The sequence below is a fragment of the Hylobates moloch genome, unplaced genomic scaffold (genome assembly GCF_009828535.3).
Source record: "Hylobates moloch isolate HMO894 unplaced genomic scaffold, HMol_V3 SCAFFOLD_18, whole genome shotgun sequence".
Classification (NCBI taxonomy): Eukaryota; Metazoa; Chordata; class Mammalia; order Primates; family Hylobatidae; genus Hylobates; species Hylobates moloch.
In genome coordinates, this window is record NW_026652293.1 from 65,145,133 (window position 1) to 65,160,510 (window position 15,378).

The 15,378-nt window shown below is 39.4% G+C and overlaps 1 protein-coding gene across 6 annotated transcripts in view; it reads right to left on the reverse strand.

Annotated features, from left to right (window-relative positions):
* The window catches only part of SIPA1L2 (signal induced proliferation associated 1 like 2), a 236,073-nt gene that overhangs the window by 179,907 nt on the left and 40,788 nt on the right, over window positions 1-15,378 (reverse strand). The window lies entirely within an intron of this gene.

Here is a 15,378-nt window from a genome sequence, read left to right on the forward strand (position 1 = left end):
TTCTTCTCTCCCCAGTGTTCAATGGAGTTTTCCAGAGGTTGAGAAACATATGGTAGCACAAGAGATTGAATGAAGAAGCAGGTAAGAGAATCCAGCTGTCTTCTCTTCAGCCACACATTAATGAAATTTGCAAAAGTATAAAGCAATATCATTCTGCTCATCAATTTTTGTTTTGAAAAATAATTATTTTCATAAAATGCTATTTATAATAAAATATAAAGGGGTTATCACCATCATTCTTAATTAATAAATATTTTCAAAATTTCTCAGTTTTAATTCTAGTATGGTAAACATTAACAGAGATAAGCCACATAATCAAAAGCTCCATGGAATTCCAATAATTTTTAAGAACATCAAAGGAATTCTAAAACCAAAAATTTTGAGAACTCCAGGTATCCATTTTGGTACTAAATTCTGTTGAACCACATCTTCTTTCAGTGATAATGGCGATGGCCAATATTAGGTATGCAGTGCTACGTACTAGACACTCTACTAAAACACTTTATATATGTTATTTCCAAACTTACCACCACGTTAAAAGAAAAAAACAGTTGGCCTTTTCTGCCTCCCTAGTCGAGGAAACTGGCACTCAAGAGACTGGTTATTTGTCCCAGGCGAATCAGCAAGTGCAGGATGTGAACTCAAGTCAGCTGGACTCCTAAGATCATGCTTTCAACACATCATTTTTTAAAATAATCAACGTAAGAATTTCTGCAAACTCAACTACAGCCAAGCGCCCCAGGGCTCACCCTCAGACCTGACACTGCATGGACTCAAAACGCAACAATGTGGAGTATACACTTAAGACACAACTATATAAACATGGGTTTATGAAGACAGTGTGGTTCTCTAAATGCTGCCAAGATCCAGCACTGCTTCCTTAAAAAGACAAGACAGACCCAAAGAAGGAGGGCACCCCGGAGACAGAACCAGTTTACGACTGTTAACCCAGCATAGCATTAACAGATTCCTTTCACTCTGAGAGGCGACAAACTGTAAGGTCACCTACTGAGAAGGCTATGACTAGTCTTAGTTTTAAAAAGCCCTCCTTTTTCAATCTGTCTCCATTTTTATGAAGCACAGAAACAGTAGATGAAAAATTACCAGTAGTCCCTCAACTGCGGCTAAATGTAAGATTTTGTGCAGTGGTTAGGATTAGGGTGGGGAAAGAAATTCTCACTGACAATTTTTGTAACCAATGTAGACAGTTCTGAGTTTAAAAATCTGATGCATAATATAGTGAGTACCTAAAAAAAAATTAAACACAGCATTACCATATAACCCAGCAGTTCTACTTCTGGGCATACAGCCAAAAGAACTGAAAGCAGGATCTCGAAGATGAACTGGCACAGCCTTGTTCACAGCAACATTATTCACAGTGGCGCAAAAGGTAGAAGCAACCCAAACGCCCATTAGATGAATGCAGAAACAACATATGGGAAATACGTGCCATGGAATATTATTCAGCCTTAAAGAGGAAGGAAAGTCTCACAAAAACTACAACATAGATGAACCCTGAAGATACCACGCTAAGCAAATAAGCCAGTCACAAAAAGGACAAATACTGTATGATTCCATTTATATGAGGTATATAGAGTAAGTCAAATTCATAAAATCAGAAAGTACAATGGTGGTTGCCAGGGATTGGGGTGAGGCGAAACGGGGTTAAATAGATACAGAGTTTTCAAGATGAAGAGGTCTGAAAATGGATGATGGTGATGGTTGCACAACAGTCTCAATCTACGTAACATCAGTGGACATCTAGTACCGTCAGGGACTCAGACACAGTACTAGGTATAAGGTGAACCTCATGTTACAGCGCTTTGCAGACACTGTGTCTTTTACAGACTGGAGGTTTGTGGCAACCCTGCATGGAGCAAGTCTATCGGCACCACTTTTCTGACACTAAGTGCTCACTTGGTGTTTCTGTGTCACACTGTGATTCTCACAATACTTCGAACTTCGTCATTACTTTTATGTTTGTTGTGGTGACCTGTGATCAGCGATCTTGGATGGAACTAGTGTAACTGTTTTGGGGTGGCATGAGCCACACTCATATAAAACAGTGTATTTAATCCATAAATATTGTGTTCTGATGGCTCCACCGACCAGCCTCCCCCGTTTCTCTCCCTCTCCTCAGACACCCCGATTCCCTGAGACACAACAATATTGAACTTAGGCCAATTAATAACCATACAACGGCCTCTCCGTATTCAAGTAAAAGGAAGAGTCAAACAACTCACTTTAAATCAAAAACTAGAAACAATTAAGCTTAATGGGGAAGACGTGTCAAAAGCCAAAACAGGCCGAAAGCTAAGCCTCTTGTGCCAAACAGCCAAGTCATGAATACAAAGGAAAAGTTCTTGACGGAAATTAAAAGTGCTACTTCCGTGAACACACAGATGATAATAAGAAAGCAAAACCACCTCATTGCTGATACGGGGAAAGTTTGAGTGTTCTGTGCAGAAGATGAAACCAGCCACCTTTCCTTAAGCCAAAGCCTAGTTCAGAGGAAGGCCCTAATACTCTTCAATTCAATGAAGGCTGAGAGAGGTGAGGAGGCTGCAGAAGAAAAGTCTGCAGGTAGCAGAGGCTGAGGTACAAGGAGAGCTACACTAAACGGCAAATGTTCAATGTAAATCAAACAGCCTTCTATTAGAAGATGTCCTATAGGGCTTTCATAGGTAGAGAAGGGAAGTCAGTGCCTGGATTCAAAGCTTTAAAGAACAGGCTAATTCTCGTTAGCAGTTAACGCAGCTGGTAACTTTAAGTTGAAACTCATGCTTAGTTACCATTCCGAAAATCTTCGGGCCCTTAAGAATTATGCTAAATCGACTCTGCCTGTGCTCTATCATTGGAACAACAAAGCCTGGATGACAGCACGTCTGTTTACAGCATCATTTACTAAATATTTTAAGTCCACATTGAAACCTAGTGCTCAGAAAAAAAGATTCCTTTCAAAATGTTACTGCCCATTGACAATGCCCCTGGTTACCCGAGAGCTCTGATAGAGGTGTACAAGATGAATACTGTTTCTTGCCTGCTAACAACATCCATTCCGCAGCCCATGGATTAAAAAGTAAATCTGACTTTTAAGTTTTATTATTTAGGAGGTAATTTTCGTAATGTTATAGCTATCACAGATAGCAATTCCTCTGGTGGATCTGGGCAAAGTAAACTGAAACCCTTTTAAAATCACCATTATAGATGCCATCAAGAACATTCATGATTCATGGGTGGAGGTCAAAATATCAACAATTAACAGGAGTTTGGAAGAAGTCGACTCCAAACTTCGAGGATGACTTTGGGGCGGGGGCTCAACATTTCAATAGAGGAAGAAATAGCAAGAACACTAGAATTATAATTGGCACCTAAAGATCTGACTAAATTGCTACAAACTCATGATCAAACTTGAATGGATGAGGAGTTGCTTTTTGTAGAGGAGCAAAGAAACTGGTTTCTTGAGACGGAGGTGAAGATGATATGAACATTGTTGCAAAGGATTTAGGATATTACATAAGCTTGGCAGGGTTTGAGAGGAGAGACTCCAGTCTTGAAGTTCTACTGTGGGTCAAATGCTATGAAACAGCATGAAGTCTTTCATGAAAGGAAGAGCCAATTGACGTGGCAAACTTCATTGTTGTCTTATTTGAAGAAATTGCCATACCCAGCCCAACCTTCGGCCACCACCACCCTGATCAGTCAACAGCCATCAACAGAGACAAGATTCTCCACCCGCAAAAAGACTGACTTGCTGAAGGCTCAGATAATCATTTGCATTTTTTAGCAAAAAGTATTTTTAAATTAAGGTTTGCACATTTGTTAGACATAATGCTACTGCATACCTAATAAACTCTAGTATAGTGTAACTGTAACTTTTAAATGCACTGGAAAAAAAAAATCTGTGTGACTTGCTGTACTGCAACATTTGTTTTATTGCAGTTGTCTGGGAAATAAGCAAACCTCCAAAGTATGCCTGTACTGAAAGGCGACGTGTGGAAGCCTAGGTTAAAATACATTACTGAACTATATAAGATAAATATTTCTTGCAAAAAAAAAAAAGGCATGATATTCTACAATTTAAAAAACCTCAAAGCCTCTGAAGCATCAATATTTTTCAAAATTTTGGGATCCCATTTTTTCTCTAAGGAAGCTTTCTACTCTCATCTATATTCTTTATGCTGATACGTTATGAAGTCATCAACTTGAGTTTACAAAATAAGTCCTTTAAAAGTCCTGTTAATGAAACAGTCTGTGTTTTGTGACTAAATATCTTATGCTTAATGTCTCTTCTCTAGGAGAGACACTTGATGTTGTAATATTCCCAACACAATGAACAGTCTGTAAGAGGCACTTTTCCTTCCTTTGATACAGCAAACATCCTGTAAACAATGTTCCACTCTTTTAACTGACGGCTTTTGTTTACTGACAGGAAAGGAAACCACAAATTCTTCAAGTAGCAATAGGGACTAAAGAGTTTTACTTCATTTCCTACTGAGCAGGTGGTTTATATGAGGCAACTGACTATTGTATTTTACCTTGTTTTGCCTTTAGACAGGAAAAAAAGAAATGAGCTTTCAGCAGCACAATCTTCTCAAGCAACAGAGCTTGGGGCCAGGTGCTGTGATGCCAAGTCTGAGGGGGAAAGGTTCTCCCCTGTTCCCTGGTCTATCACTGAGAGGAGGCTCCTCACACTTCATCAGGAAGCTCTGTGTGAAAACCAGATTTGCAGACAAACAGAGGTCTGGCTCTTTGTTCTCACCAGCAGGTTCATCAGCTGTTTTCTCCGCAAAAGAAAGTTCTGAGAAAACGAAGGCAAACATTTTCTTTCCACTGAAATGAACACAAATATTCCATCAAGCTCCGTTTCTCTACTTACTGTTAGGATGGATTTGCTAGTATGTGGGGAAAGCCAGCATCAAAAAAAGGCTACTTTTTATTTTTGTTTGTGTTTGTTTTGCAGCCCTGCACCGCCACACCTCAGTTTTCTATTAGCCCCAAAACACTCTGGTCTAGACAGACTCTAGACACCAGCAAGGTCCAGTTCATGACTACATATCCAGGACTAAGCACATACTCTGTATTTAAAAAGCACCCAGTACATATTTTCCAAAAGAGATGAAGAAAAGAGGAGGGAGGCAGGGCATTTCCTACAGGATAAGCAAGTGTCTGCTGAAGGAAGAACACAGCCATTCCCATAAGGGAATCCATAGAATAGGTTGAACCATATGAAACCACCAATGGTTCTCCATTTTTGACCTAAAAAAGCAGCAATTTCATGCAATCCAATCTAACCTCTGATCCTCCTCAATCAGCTTCCCTATTCCATGCTATTGTAGGAGCCATGGGAAAACTTCCTCTTCACTCTCCAAGCTCGATGAAAAATCAACTAAAGGCAGATTAATAGGAGAAAAAGCAAATATATTAATATGAACAGAAGTCTCACAAAAGAACTCAAGGAAATGGTCAGATGGGTGAAGCTTTTTCTAGGGTTACAGAAAGAATGGGGGGCTTGGAGTGTTACTGAAAAGGGATCCCGATCCAGACCCCAGAAGAGGGTTCTTGGATCTCACACGAGAAAGAATTTGAGGTGAATTCGTAAAGTGAAAGCAAGTTCATTATGGAAGTAAAGAATTTAAAAATGGCTACTCCACAGGGAAAGCAGCGGCATGGGCTGCTCAACTGAGTATATTTATAGTTATTTCTTGATTATATGCTAAATAAGGGGTAGATTATTCATGAGTTTTCCAGGAAAGGGGCAAGCAATCCAAGAAGTCATAGTTCCTCCCCTTTTTTAAACTAAATAGTAACTTCCTGGTGTTTCCATGGCTTTTGTAAACTGTCATGGCGCTGGTGGGAGTGTCTTTTAGCATGTTGATGCATTATAATTAGCATATAATGAGCAATGAGGATGACAAGAAGGTCACTTTTGTCACCATCTTGGTTTTGGTGAGTTTTGGCAGCTTCTTTACCTCAACCTGTTTTATCAGCAAGGTCTCTGTGACCTGTATCTTGCGCTGACCTCCTGTCTCATCCTGTGACTAACAATGTCTAACCTCCTGGGAATGCAGCCTAGTAGGTGTCAGCCTCATTTTACTCAGCCCCTGTTCAAGATGGAATCACTCTGGTTAAAATGCCTGACAGGAGCATGGCCAAAAACAGGTTATGATGGTACCTCAAGTTACGATGACAGGACAGGTTATGGGAAGGGGAGGAGTCCTGGCTAGCAAAGGTTGCCTCATAATGCAGATGAAACCTCACATGGGTAGCAGCCCTCAGAGAGAATGGATGGTAAATTTTTTTTCAGACCTTTATAGGTGTCAGACTCTCAGTTAATCTTGCCTAGATCAGGACAAGGGAGGGCCTTAGAGAAAGCCTGGCTGCATTAATGCAGATTCCCTACAGATGCAAATCTCCCCTACAAAAGACAGCTTTTCAGCTATTCTTCTATTTCCAGCCCAGTGAATAGCCATCTTGAAACACGTCAAAGTATATTTCAGGATAAAATACTTTGGTTCCCCTCACTCTCTTTATCATCAATCCCTTATTCTGCTACAACACTAACTTTATCCCTCTCCTTTGTGCCCTCATAGCCAACTGCCACATGAATGGCCCATAGCACCTATAATTCAACATGCAGAAGATGGAGTCTGCATCCTTCCTGACAAATCTGCTCCTCCACCCATGTTCCCGACCTGGGCTAACAGCTCCAGTCTTCTCTTACCCTCCCTCTTGTGCTGCAACCATGGCAGCTAAAGTTTCTGTCCGCCTCGTGTCCCTTTCCCACATTCCATTCTGGTTCTTGTAAGGAACCATCCCTGCCCTTGATGTCATGCTGTCCCCTGAGCTGCTCTGGGCACACTATTCCCTCAGCTCGGTGACTAGTTCAAGGATATGTGCAGGCCATGGCAAGGTCATCTACAGTTTTCTCTGGGATGATGTCAGGATCTTAAGAAGTTCAGTTCTGCCAAAGGAACTAAGCTAGGAGGGTGTGGGCTGCAGCTGCTGGCTACTGTCTCATAGATCACAGAGAAAGGGCTGTTATGCAGAGCTCAACACGGGGAAGGCAGAGCAAGGACAGAGAGAGAGAGGAAAAAAAGAGGCCTTCTGACAATATTGGAGCCCCTGAATCCAACAATGCCTGTAGTATGCCACCCCTAGACGTCCCAGTTACTTGAGCTATGCCTTTCTTTCTTTAAGTTACTTTAAGTTGGGTTTCTTTGATAACCAACAGCTCACACAGACACATCTATTCAAAACTATACTATGCGTAACTTAAATCTCAAAATAACCTTCAAATAATTCCATAATATGGCCCAAGTACCTTCCTAACTCAACTTCCCTACCTGACAGTCAGAATACACATTAAATGACCTTTCCCAAATGAGTATGCCCTAAAGGTTTCTGCCTCTGTCCCTTCTATCAAGATGTTCCCATTACCCAAAATAAGCAGCATCCTTTGCTCCTAAAAGCCCCACATTCCCCACAAAACTTTCTCAGACATTTCCAAGGGAAAAACTGTTAAAGAAAAATGTCCTAGCTAGAAAGTGTCTCTTCCTCTCTACTACTCACTTAGAATACTACTTGTACCTTTTGCTGGAACATTTTTCAGTCTCTTATGTAACTTCTTGACAGATATGTCTGCATCTTCAACTATGAATTCTTAATGGGCAGAAGTCTTATGCATAATAATAAATGGTTGGTGAAATGAATAAACAGGCAAGCTTGTTGCATTCAAGAAACATTTGCTGATGATGATGTCACAATTAATTTAATTCACTGTCTATGCTTTTTCCATAATTTTTTTTCAACTTTTATTTTAGATACAGGGGGTACATGTGCAGGTTTGTTACATGGGTATATTACACCCAGGCAGTGAGCACAGTATCCAAGAGATAGTGTTTTACCCCATCCTCTCCTTCCTTCCCTCCCACCCTTCCTCCCACTAGTAGTCTGCAGTACCTATTATTCCCATGTTTACATCCATAGGTGCTCAATATTTAGCTCCCACTTATAAATGAGAACATGTAATATTTAGTTTTCTATACCTGTATTGGTTTGCTTAGGATTATGGTTTCCAACTCCATCCATGTTGCTACAAACAATGTGATTTCATTCTTTTCATGACTAGACAGTATTCCATAGTGTATATATACCACATTTTCTTTATTTAATCCACCACTGATGGGCACCTAGGTTGATTCCATGTCTTTGCTATTGTGAACAGCATAGTGATACACATATGAGTGCATGTGTCTTTTTGGTATATGATCTATTTTCCTTTGGTTATATATACCCAGTAATGGAATTGCTGGGTCGAATGGTAGTTCTAAGTTCTTTGAGAAATCTCCAAACTGCTTTCCACAGTGGATGAACTAATCTGCATTCCCCCCAACAGTGTATAAGGGTTCCCATAATTTTTTATATTAATTCTTCTCTGAGCTTTTAAGAATAAATAATTAAGTTATTGTGATTATTGGGATAGCCTCCATGTGGTATTGAAAATTCTGTGGCTCTTTCAGTATTTCCCACAAACAAGATATATAAGGAAGACTTGTTGGAAACCAATACATTCCTGCTAAATTCAAGCTAAAAAGCTTTAACTACTCCACAGTGAACACAAAGTACAAATTTCTAGTCAAGGCAACCAGGCCACTAGCAATATCTCCTACTTATTTTTCCAGCTTCTTGTCCTGGTGCTCTTGTTCTCACACTCAAATAGTTGTTCTTCCAACTTGCCTGGGTAAAGGGCGGGGCAGGGAAAAGTCATGATGTTGCTTGGTGAACGCACACCTCTTCCACCCAATTTGTAACACATTACAAATAATGATACCATTTTAGTATAGGAAGCAGGGACAATTTTATTAGCAGAAAAGATGTAAGTTAGGAAGTAATATGCATCACCACAAGCATGCCTATCCAGGAAAAAAACAGGACATAAAATTTAGCATATATAGCTGATACAGGTTTTTCCATTATTTACTAGTTTGCTTTTACCATATGCTTGCAGACAAGCAAAACGCTAAAAATGAGAAAATATCACTCATTGAAGTAGTAGCTTATATTAGTTAAGAGTTGAATAGTGATACAGCGTAAAGACTATCCATGGTCAAATGCAGCACGATGAAAACCACAGTGTCCTCCATTCTCTGTGTAGGCTGAATAAAGCTCTAACTTAATGATGTTTCAATGCCATAAGCATTTTAAGACTGGGGAATTCTATTATAAACCTGAAATAGTACTCATTAAATCAATAAAGAGAGGAGAGAATAAATTATATGTGTTAAATTCAAGAATATTCTCTATTTTAAGGACAGCTACTAAAAGCAACTGTAATAAACTAAAGAAGTCTAAATTCACTCAAACGACTACAGGTGTCCATGAAAGGTAAATATGTCTCAAATTGATAACTCTGCTACTAGTACTATCTCTGTTTTCCGACACTGAAAGATGCTGGGGCTCGGAAAATGACATAACAAAGGCCTCAAAAGGAGCTCTCTCTGCCCTCCTGTCTCTGGTCTCTCATTCTCCTTAGAAGCAAGCCATAGAAACTAGAATCCCTTTTCCCCAAGACAGGTCATAGAAACTAGAATCCCTTTTGCCCAAAACTAGCCATAAAACCTAAACGTATTAACTCTTCTCCACTCTCTGTATAAAAACTGGCCATAAAGAAATTATCTGAACTACCACGTTTGATTGTAGATCATAAGATGCCCATTCCAGAGAGAGTCCTGCACCACAACCAGAAGGAAGGAGAACATGCTCAGAGAGGCCAGGAAGAATCTAGACAGACAGGCCTTGCTGGGCTTCCCCATTCAGTCGGTTAGCAATCAATCATATCCTTTTAGTCCAATCTTTTATTTTATTTTTTTTAGACCGAGTCTCACTCTATCAACAGGCTGGAGTATAGTGGTGCAATCTCTGCTCACTGCAACCTCCACCTCCCAGGTGATTCTCCTGCCTCAGCCTCCCGAGTAATTGGGACTACAGGTGCATGCCACCACGCCCAGTGAATTTTTGCATTTTTAGTGGAGACAGGGTTTCAGCATGTTGGCCAGGATGGTCTCGATAGAGACAGTGTGATCTGTCCGTCTTGGCCTAGTCCAATCATATTTCTGCACAGCTGACCATACTTTGTTGAACCTAAGCATAAAAATGGACAGTTTATCCTGTATCTTTGGGTCTTCATTCTGAAGGCTCTCATGTGATACAAAACTGTGATCAAACAAATTTGTATGCCTTTCCTCCCATTAATCTACCTCTTGTCAGTGATTTTCAGTGAACCTTCAGAGGGTGACAGGGAAGTTTTCCCTTGGCCCCTACAAAGGGAAAGTACCCATTATCAGATGAACTTCTTAAATCATACTTAAATGACTACTTATACAAAACGCTAGATGGAAAGCTGTGATGAGTCAGGTCAACCAGACAGAAGAAAAACTTAAAAAGAAAAATAAATGTGTAGAGATTTGTCTACAATAGGCTTGAGCACTTCTGGAAGAGAATAAATAAATCTATCATTAGAAGGTTATATAACTATGTTGCCATCCATATATGGGGGAGAGAGGAAGTATTGCAGCTGATTTATATCAAACATTCACTAAGTAGTAAGGGGATATTTCATTTAAGCCCCATTACTTCACAGTGTTCAGATTTAAACCATTATATATCTCCTCAATTGGGGTAGAGATCTTGATTTTTACACACCTAAAAGTAGAAACACAAAGCTAACTTCTGTAATAAATGTACAATTTGGGGAAATACAATGAAACCATTTGAAATGTAACAAAAGTGAATAATCTTTACCTATCCATTTAGGTAATTTGCTGTATTCAAGTAAACACAACTTCTATCAATTTTCTCAGTAGCAATGTATTAGAACCAAAGATGACAGTTCTATAAACATAGCAGAATATACTCTTCTGGAGGCTTACTCTTATTTTCTAGCTAAGTGCCTTTCTCCCCAAAGTAAAAGAAGATATTTACAATGTCATCTATGGAAATGGTCATAGGATCACCACAGAACAATTCAGACTTCATTGTATAAGCACAGATGAAGACCTATAGTGTCTAAGAGGCAATGGGGAAAGGGACAGGCCAACGGTTAATACATAATGGAAACTGATCAAAAGAGAATAATTTTCTTCTCTAATATTCTCTCTCCTCCTCTCTCTGTGTTTCTCATCTCCAAAACTACTTCCTACTCCAAGAAACAGCTTGATACTGGAAGCTCTGAGCACATGTAAAAGAGTAAAGTAAAACGATGAAACCATACAAAGAGAACAAAGGAGGAAGAAGGCCAATCCTGGAAGCCTCATTCTCCATAACAAGGTTCCCTGAATCTAAAAACCTACCAAGGGAGGCAAACACAGAGAAGAAGCGGCTAAGAGTGCTGATACTGAACATGCAAATCAAAGGGCTTACAGCAACAGCAGAAAGTAAAGATGGCAGGTTTGGTAATAACACAGCTACTGACTTGCAAACACTCCAAAAATGCTTGCTGAACTGAATTAAATAGTTCACAGCTTGAAGTAGGAAAAACCATGATGAGCAAGACTGGAAAAGGTGGTACCTCTAATCTGTAAAAATAATAACAGCAATAAAGAGAAAACTACGGAGGAAATAGAGTTGGAATATTTCAAAACAAAAGGCCAACACAAAAAGAAGATAATATTTACTTAGCTTGGCTTCATCAGCTAACTCAGAAAAATCCCGCATGAAAGCAAAGCACAAGACTCGGTTTCTCCCTGAGACCCTGTTTGTTAGCTCTGTCTCCGCACAGCGATACAGTTTGCACAGGGGATTCTGCCACAGTTCCGCCACCTGTACTCTGATATCTTCTCAGTGATCATGTGGGTCCTCTCTCTGTGTCCAGAGGACTCAATTAAAAAGACATTCATAAATTGAATGTCTAGGTTTCACACATCCACATCCTCAGAAGCAGGTGTCCACTATAATGTATTTATTAATATTTTATCAGATGTCATTTTATCTAGACAAGTCCATCGTCGCCACAGTTATTATCAGGGAGTCCTAATGCAAAGGGCAGTTGAAGGGCACCTGGCTTCCTCCCGAAAGGCTCCAAAGACCGAACGACTCCAACCTGAGTGTTCGAGATTCACAGGAAGAGCTCGTCATGTAATCACACAAATCAGAAAACTGAAGAGAAAAATAAAATGGGTCAAAATATCAACTCACACAAAAATAGCTACTCTAAATGACTTAAAATTTCTTTTAATGAAGAATTTTTAAAAAGATTCTATAGAAATAACAAGATATTCTTCTAGGCATGAAAGCTTTCTCTTCTTGAGCCACCCAAGAAAAACACACTTGTGATTCTTCATACACAGAAAACAAGCAAACATCATCACTACCTAGTTACAATGCGAAATTGCTGGGAAAACAGGAGTGAAACAGGAGTCTTTGTCACAAACAGCATCAATTACATAACCAATCTAATGCTGTCCCTTCATACTGGGCACATTTCCAATCAGGGGAAAGAACACTGGTTGGCTTTTTAAGCGAATAATGATAAAGGCTGCGTCTATTATTTTTGGAGTATGTCTACACAGCTGGTGTCATGGGCCTTGATGGTAATAGGAAACAGACACACAAAGGTAGGGAGACTGAGGATGATGGTATCACAGGAAGGTGGGATGGGAGGGGCTGTGCAGCTATATTTCACAACTTTATTACTTTTATAATACAAAAAGATTACCTTGACTAATCTTTATTATGAACACAAAACCCATTTGACTTTTTAAAAACTAATGAATTTATGCAGCCATTACACTTGCCCTAATTATTCAAACTGCTACATAAAGTATGAACTGATATACCAGGTGCAGATTTAGATGTTCAGGACACAGGAGTCAACAGCCCCAGTGAAAGTGCCACACTCCAGGAACTCTCTTACACATCCCTCCCACACGGCCCCACACGTCTATCACCACACATATGAGGTATCTGACCCATTTCTGTAATGCTAAGTTCATAACAAATCAAGTTTAGTTCTGTCTCATTTAGCACCTTTCCCGTATGTCTTAAAGTCGTGGTTCTCAAAAAGTATGAACCACGGGCCCCTTAGGATCCCCGAGGCTCTTTAACTGGATCTGTGAGGTCAAACTAGAATTCTAAAGCTATTATTTGCCTTTTTATACTGCATCAACAGTACAAGAGCAACAGCATGTAAAAATGTGTGTAACTCACCACACAGCAAGGCAGTGGCCCCAAACTGTACTTACTAGCTGTCATCTTACCACATAACTTCAGTTAAAATAAATGAAGAGGTCAGTTACCTCACTTATTGTCCTTGATGGATGATATGGTTTGGCTGTGTCCCCAACCCAAATCTCATCTGGAACTGTAGCTTCCATAATTCCCTCGTGTTGTGGGAGGGACCCAGTGAGAGATAACTAAATCATGGTGGTGGTTTCCCCCACACTGTTCTTCTGGCAGTGAATACGTCTCACAAGATTTGACAGTTTTATAAGGAGAAATCCCTTCCACTTGGGTCTCACTCTTCTCTTGTCTGCCGCCATGTGAGACGTGCCTTTCACCTTCCACCATGATTGTGAGGTCTCCCTAGCCATGCGGCACTGTGGGTCCATTAAATCTCTTTCTTTTGTAAACTGTCCAGTCTCGGGCATGTCTTTATCAGCAGCATGAAAATGGACTAATACAATGGAGAAGTAAAAAACTGATTTTATTATGCCTTGACTCTTGAGCACACACACTCTGTCACTCTGTGTCATGGAAGGGAAAGCCCCGTTGCAGCATATATTTATGGCTGTCGCAAGGGTCAGCATCTGTGAGGTGGACCTATGAGGTGATGAGCCACTTTTCTTCACTGAATCCAACCTTGTACTTGACAGAGCGATATACACACAATGGTGATTCAGACAAGGCTATCTGGCAGGCATTTTAAAGAAAGGAACAAAATGGGCCCATTTTCGAGGAAAACAGTAAGATTCAGCTTTTATGAAAATTTTAGATTCTCTGAAAACTTGAATATCCACTGTGATCTTGACAATTTCCCTACACTTAAGAATTTTCTGATTCACGACGAGAACTTTTGATATTACAAGTGAAATGTATAAATGTTTGGGAGATTTTCTAAGTGGCCAATGCATGATATTCAAAATAACACATAAAACAGAGTTTTTAAAGTTCATAGATAGGGTTTCAGGATCTACATACATCTCGACCAAACTTTGAGATACCACTTCTCTTGTGTAATATCAAAGAAGATCCAGTATCAAATTCAAACACTCCCTTTTCCAACTACAAACTTACAAAACTGTAAGGCTAGGTTTTCTTTGATTGGATGGCAACCAGAGCAACATATCACAACAGATTGAATGCAGATGCAAGGCAAGAAACCAGCTGTCTTCTAATAAGCCAGATATTAAAGATATTTGCAAAAAATAACGAAGCATACTTCTCATTAAGCGTCTTTGTTTTGGAAAAGTTATTTTTCACGAAAGTATTATTTATGTTAACATATAGGTGGGTATATTGTTATTTTAAATTCAATAATGATTTCTAAAATCCCTTTTTTATTTCTAATATGATAGATTATGTGATTGATAGAACTCACATAAACAAAAGCTCTTTGAAGTCCTCAATTATTTTCCAGAGTGTAAAAAAAAAAGGCATGAGACTAAAATAATTGAGAAGCACTATCTGAAAGAAACATTTAGGTGGCAGTTCCCACAAGGAAACACAGGGGCAGGTTTATGGAAAAGAATTTGAGACATAAAGCAGGTGAGCTAAAATTTCCTCATCATCAGGTGACAAAACGCAGTTTCAATTCAATTCATTAAGCCAAATACATATTCATTGAGGTTTCTCTTTAGGGTCAGACAATGATTAAACTATTTAAACATTTGGATCTCCATTAATCTTCTATCAATTTCCCAAATGACTAGTCTTGTGTAACACTACAGTAACACAGTATGTAAATTCACCCAATTAGCTCACTGGTATTTGTATACTCTCCCAAATCCACTAACATTCACTACATTGTCTTTCGCCACCATTGGCTGAGAGACTTCTCACTGAATTATTGATTTTCTGCCAATTAATTACCATAGTTAAGATTCAGTTGAGCTTTTCTTCGCAGAATTTTTTTTTTTCCAATCTCACTTCTCTTGTACCCTTTGGAGTCTGTTGGGGAATCAAAATAATTGGAAACCTAAGGATAAGATACTGAGTTCTAAAAATATCCTTGGCATAACTTACAAATAACTCAGTTGTCAGACACTTAAATGGGCAAAGCTCTGTTCTCCACTGGATTCCACACTTGGAGGCTTTTCACCTGATCTTCCCTCAACTCTCTGTCAACAACTTTACTATAGGAATCTCAGACAAATCCATTTT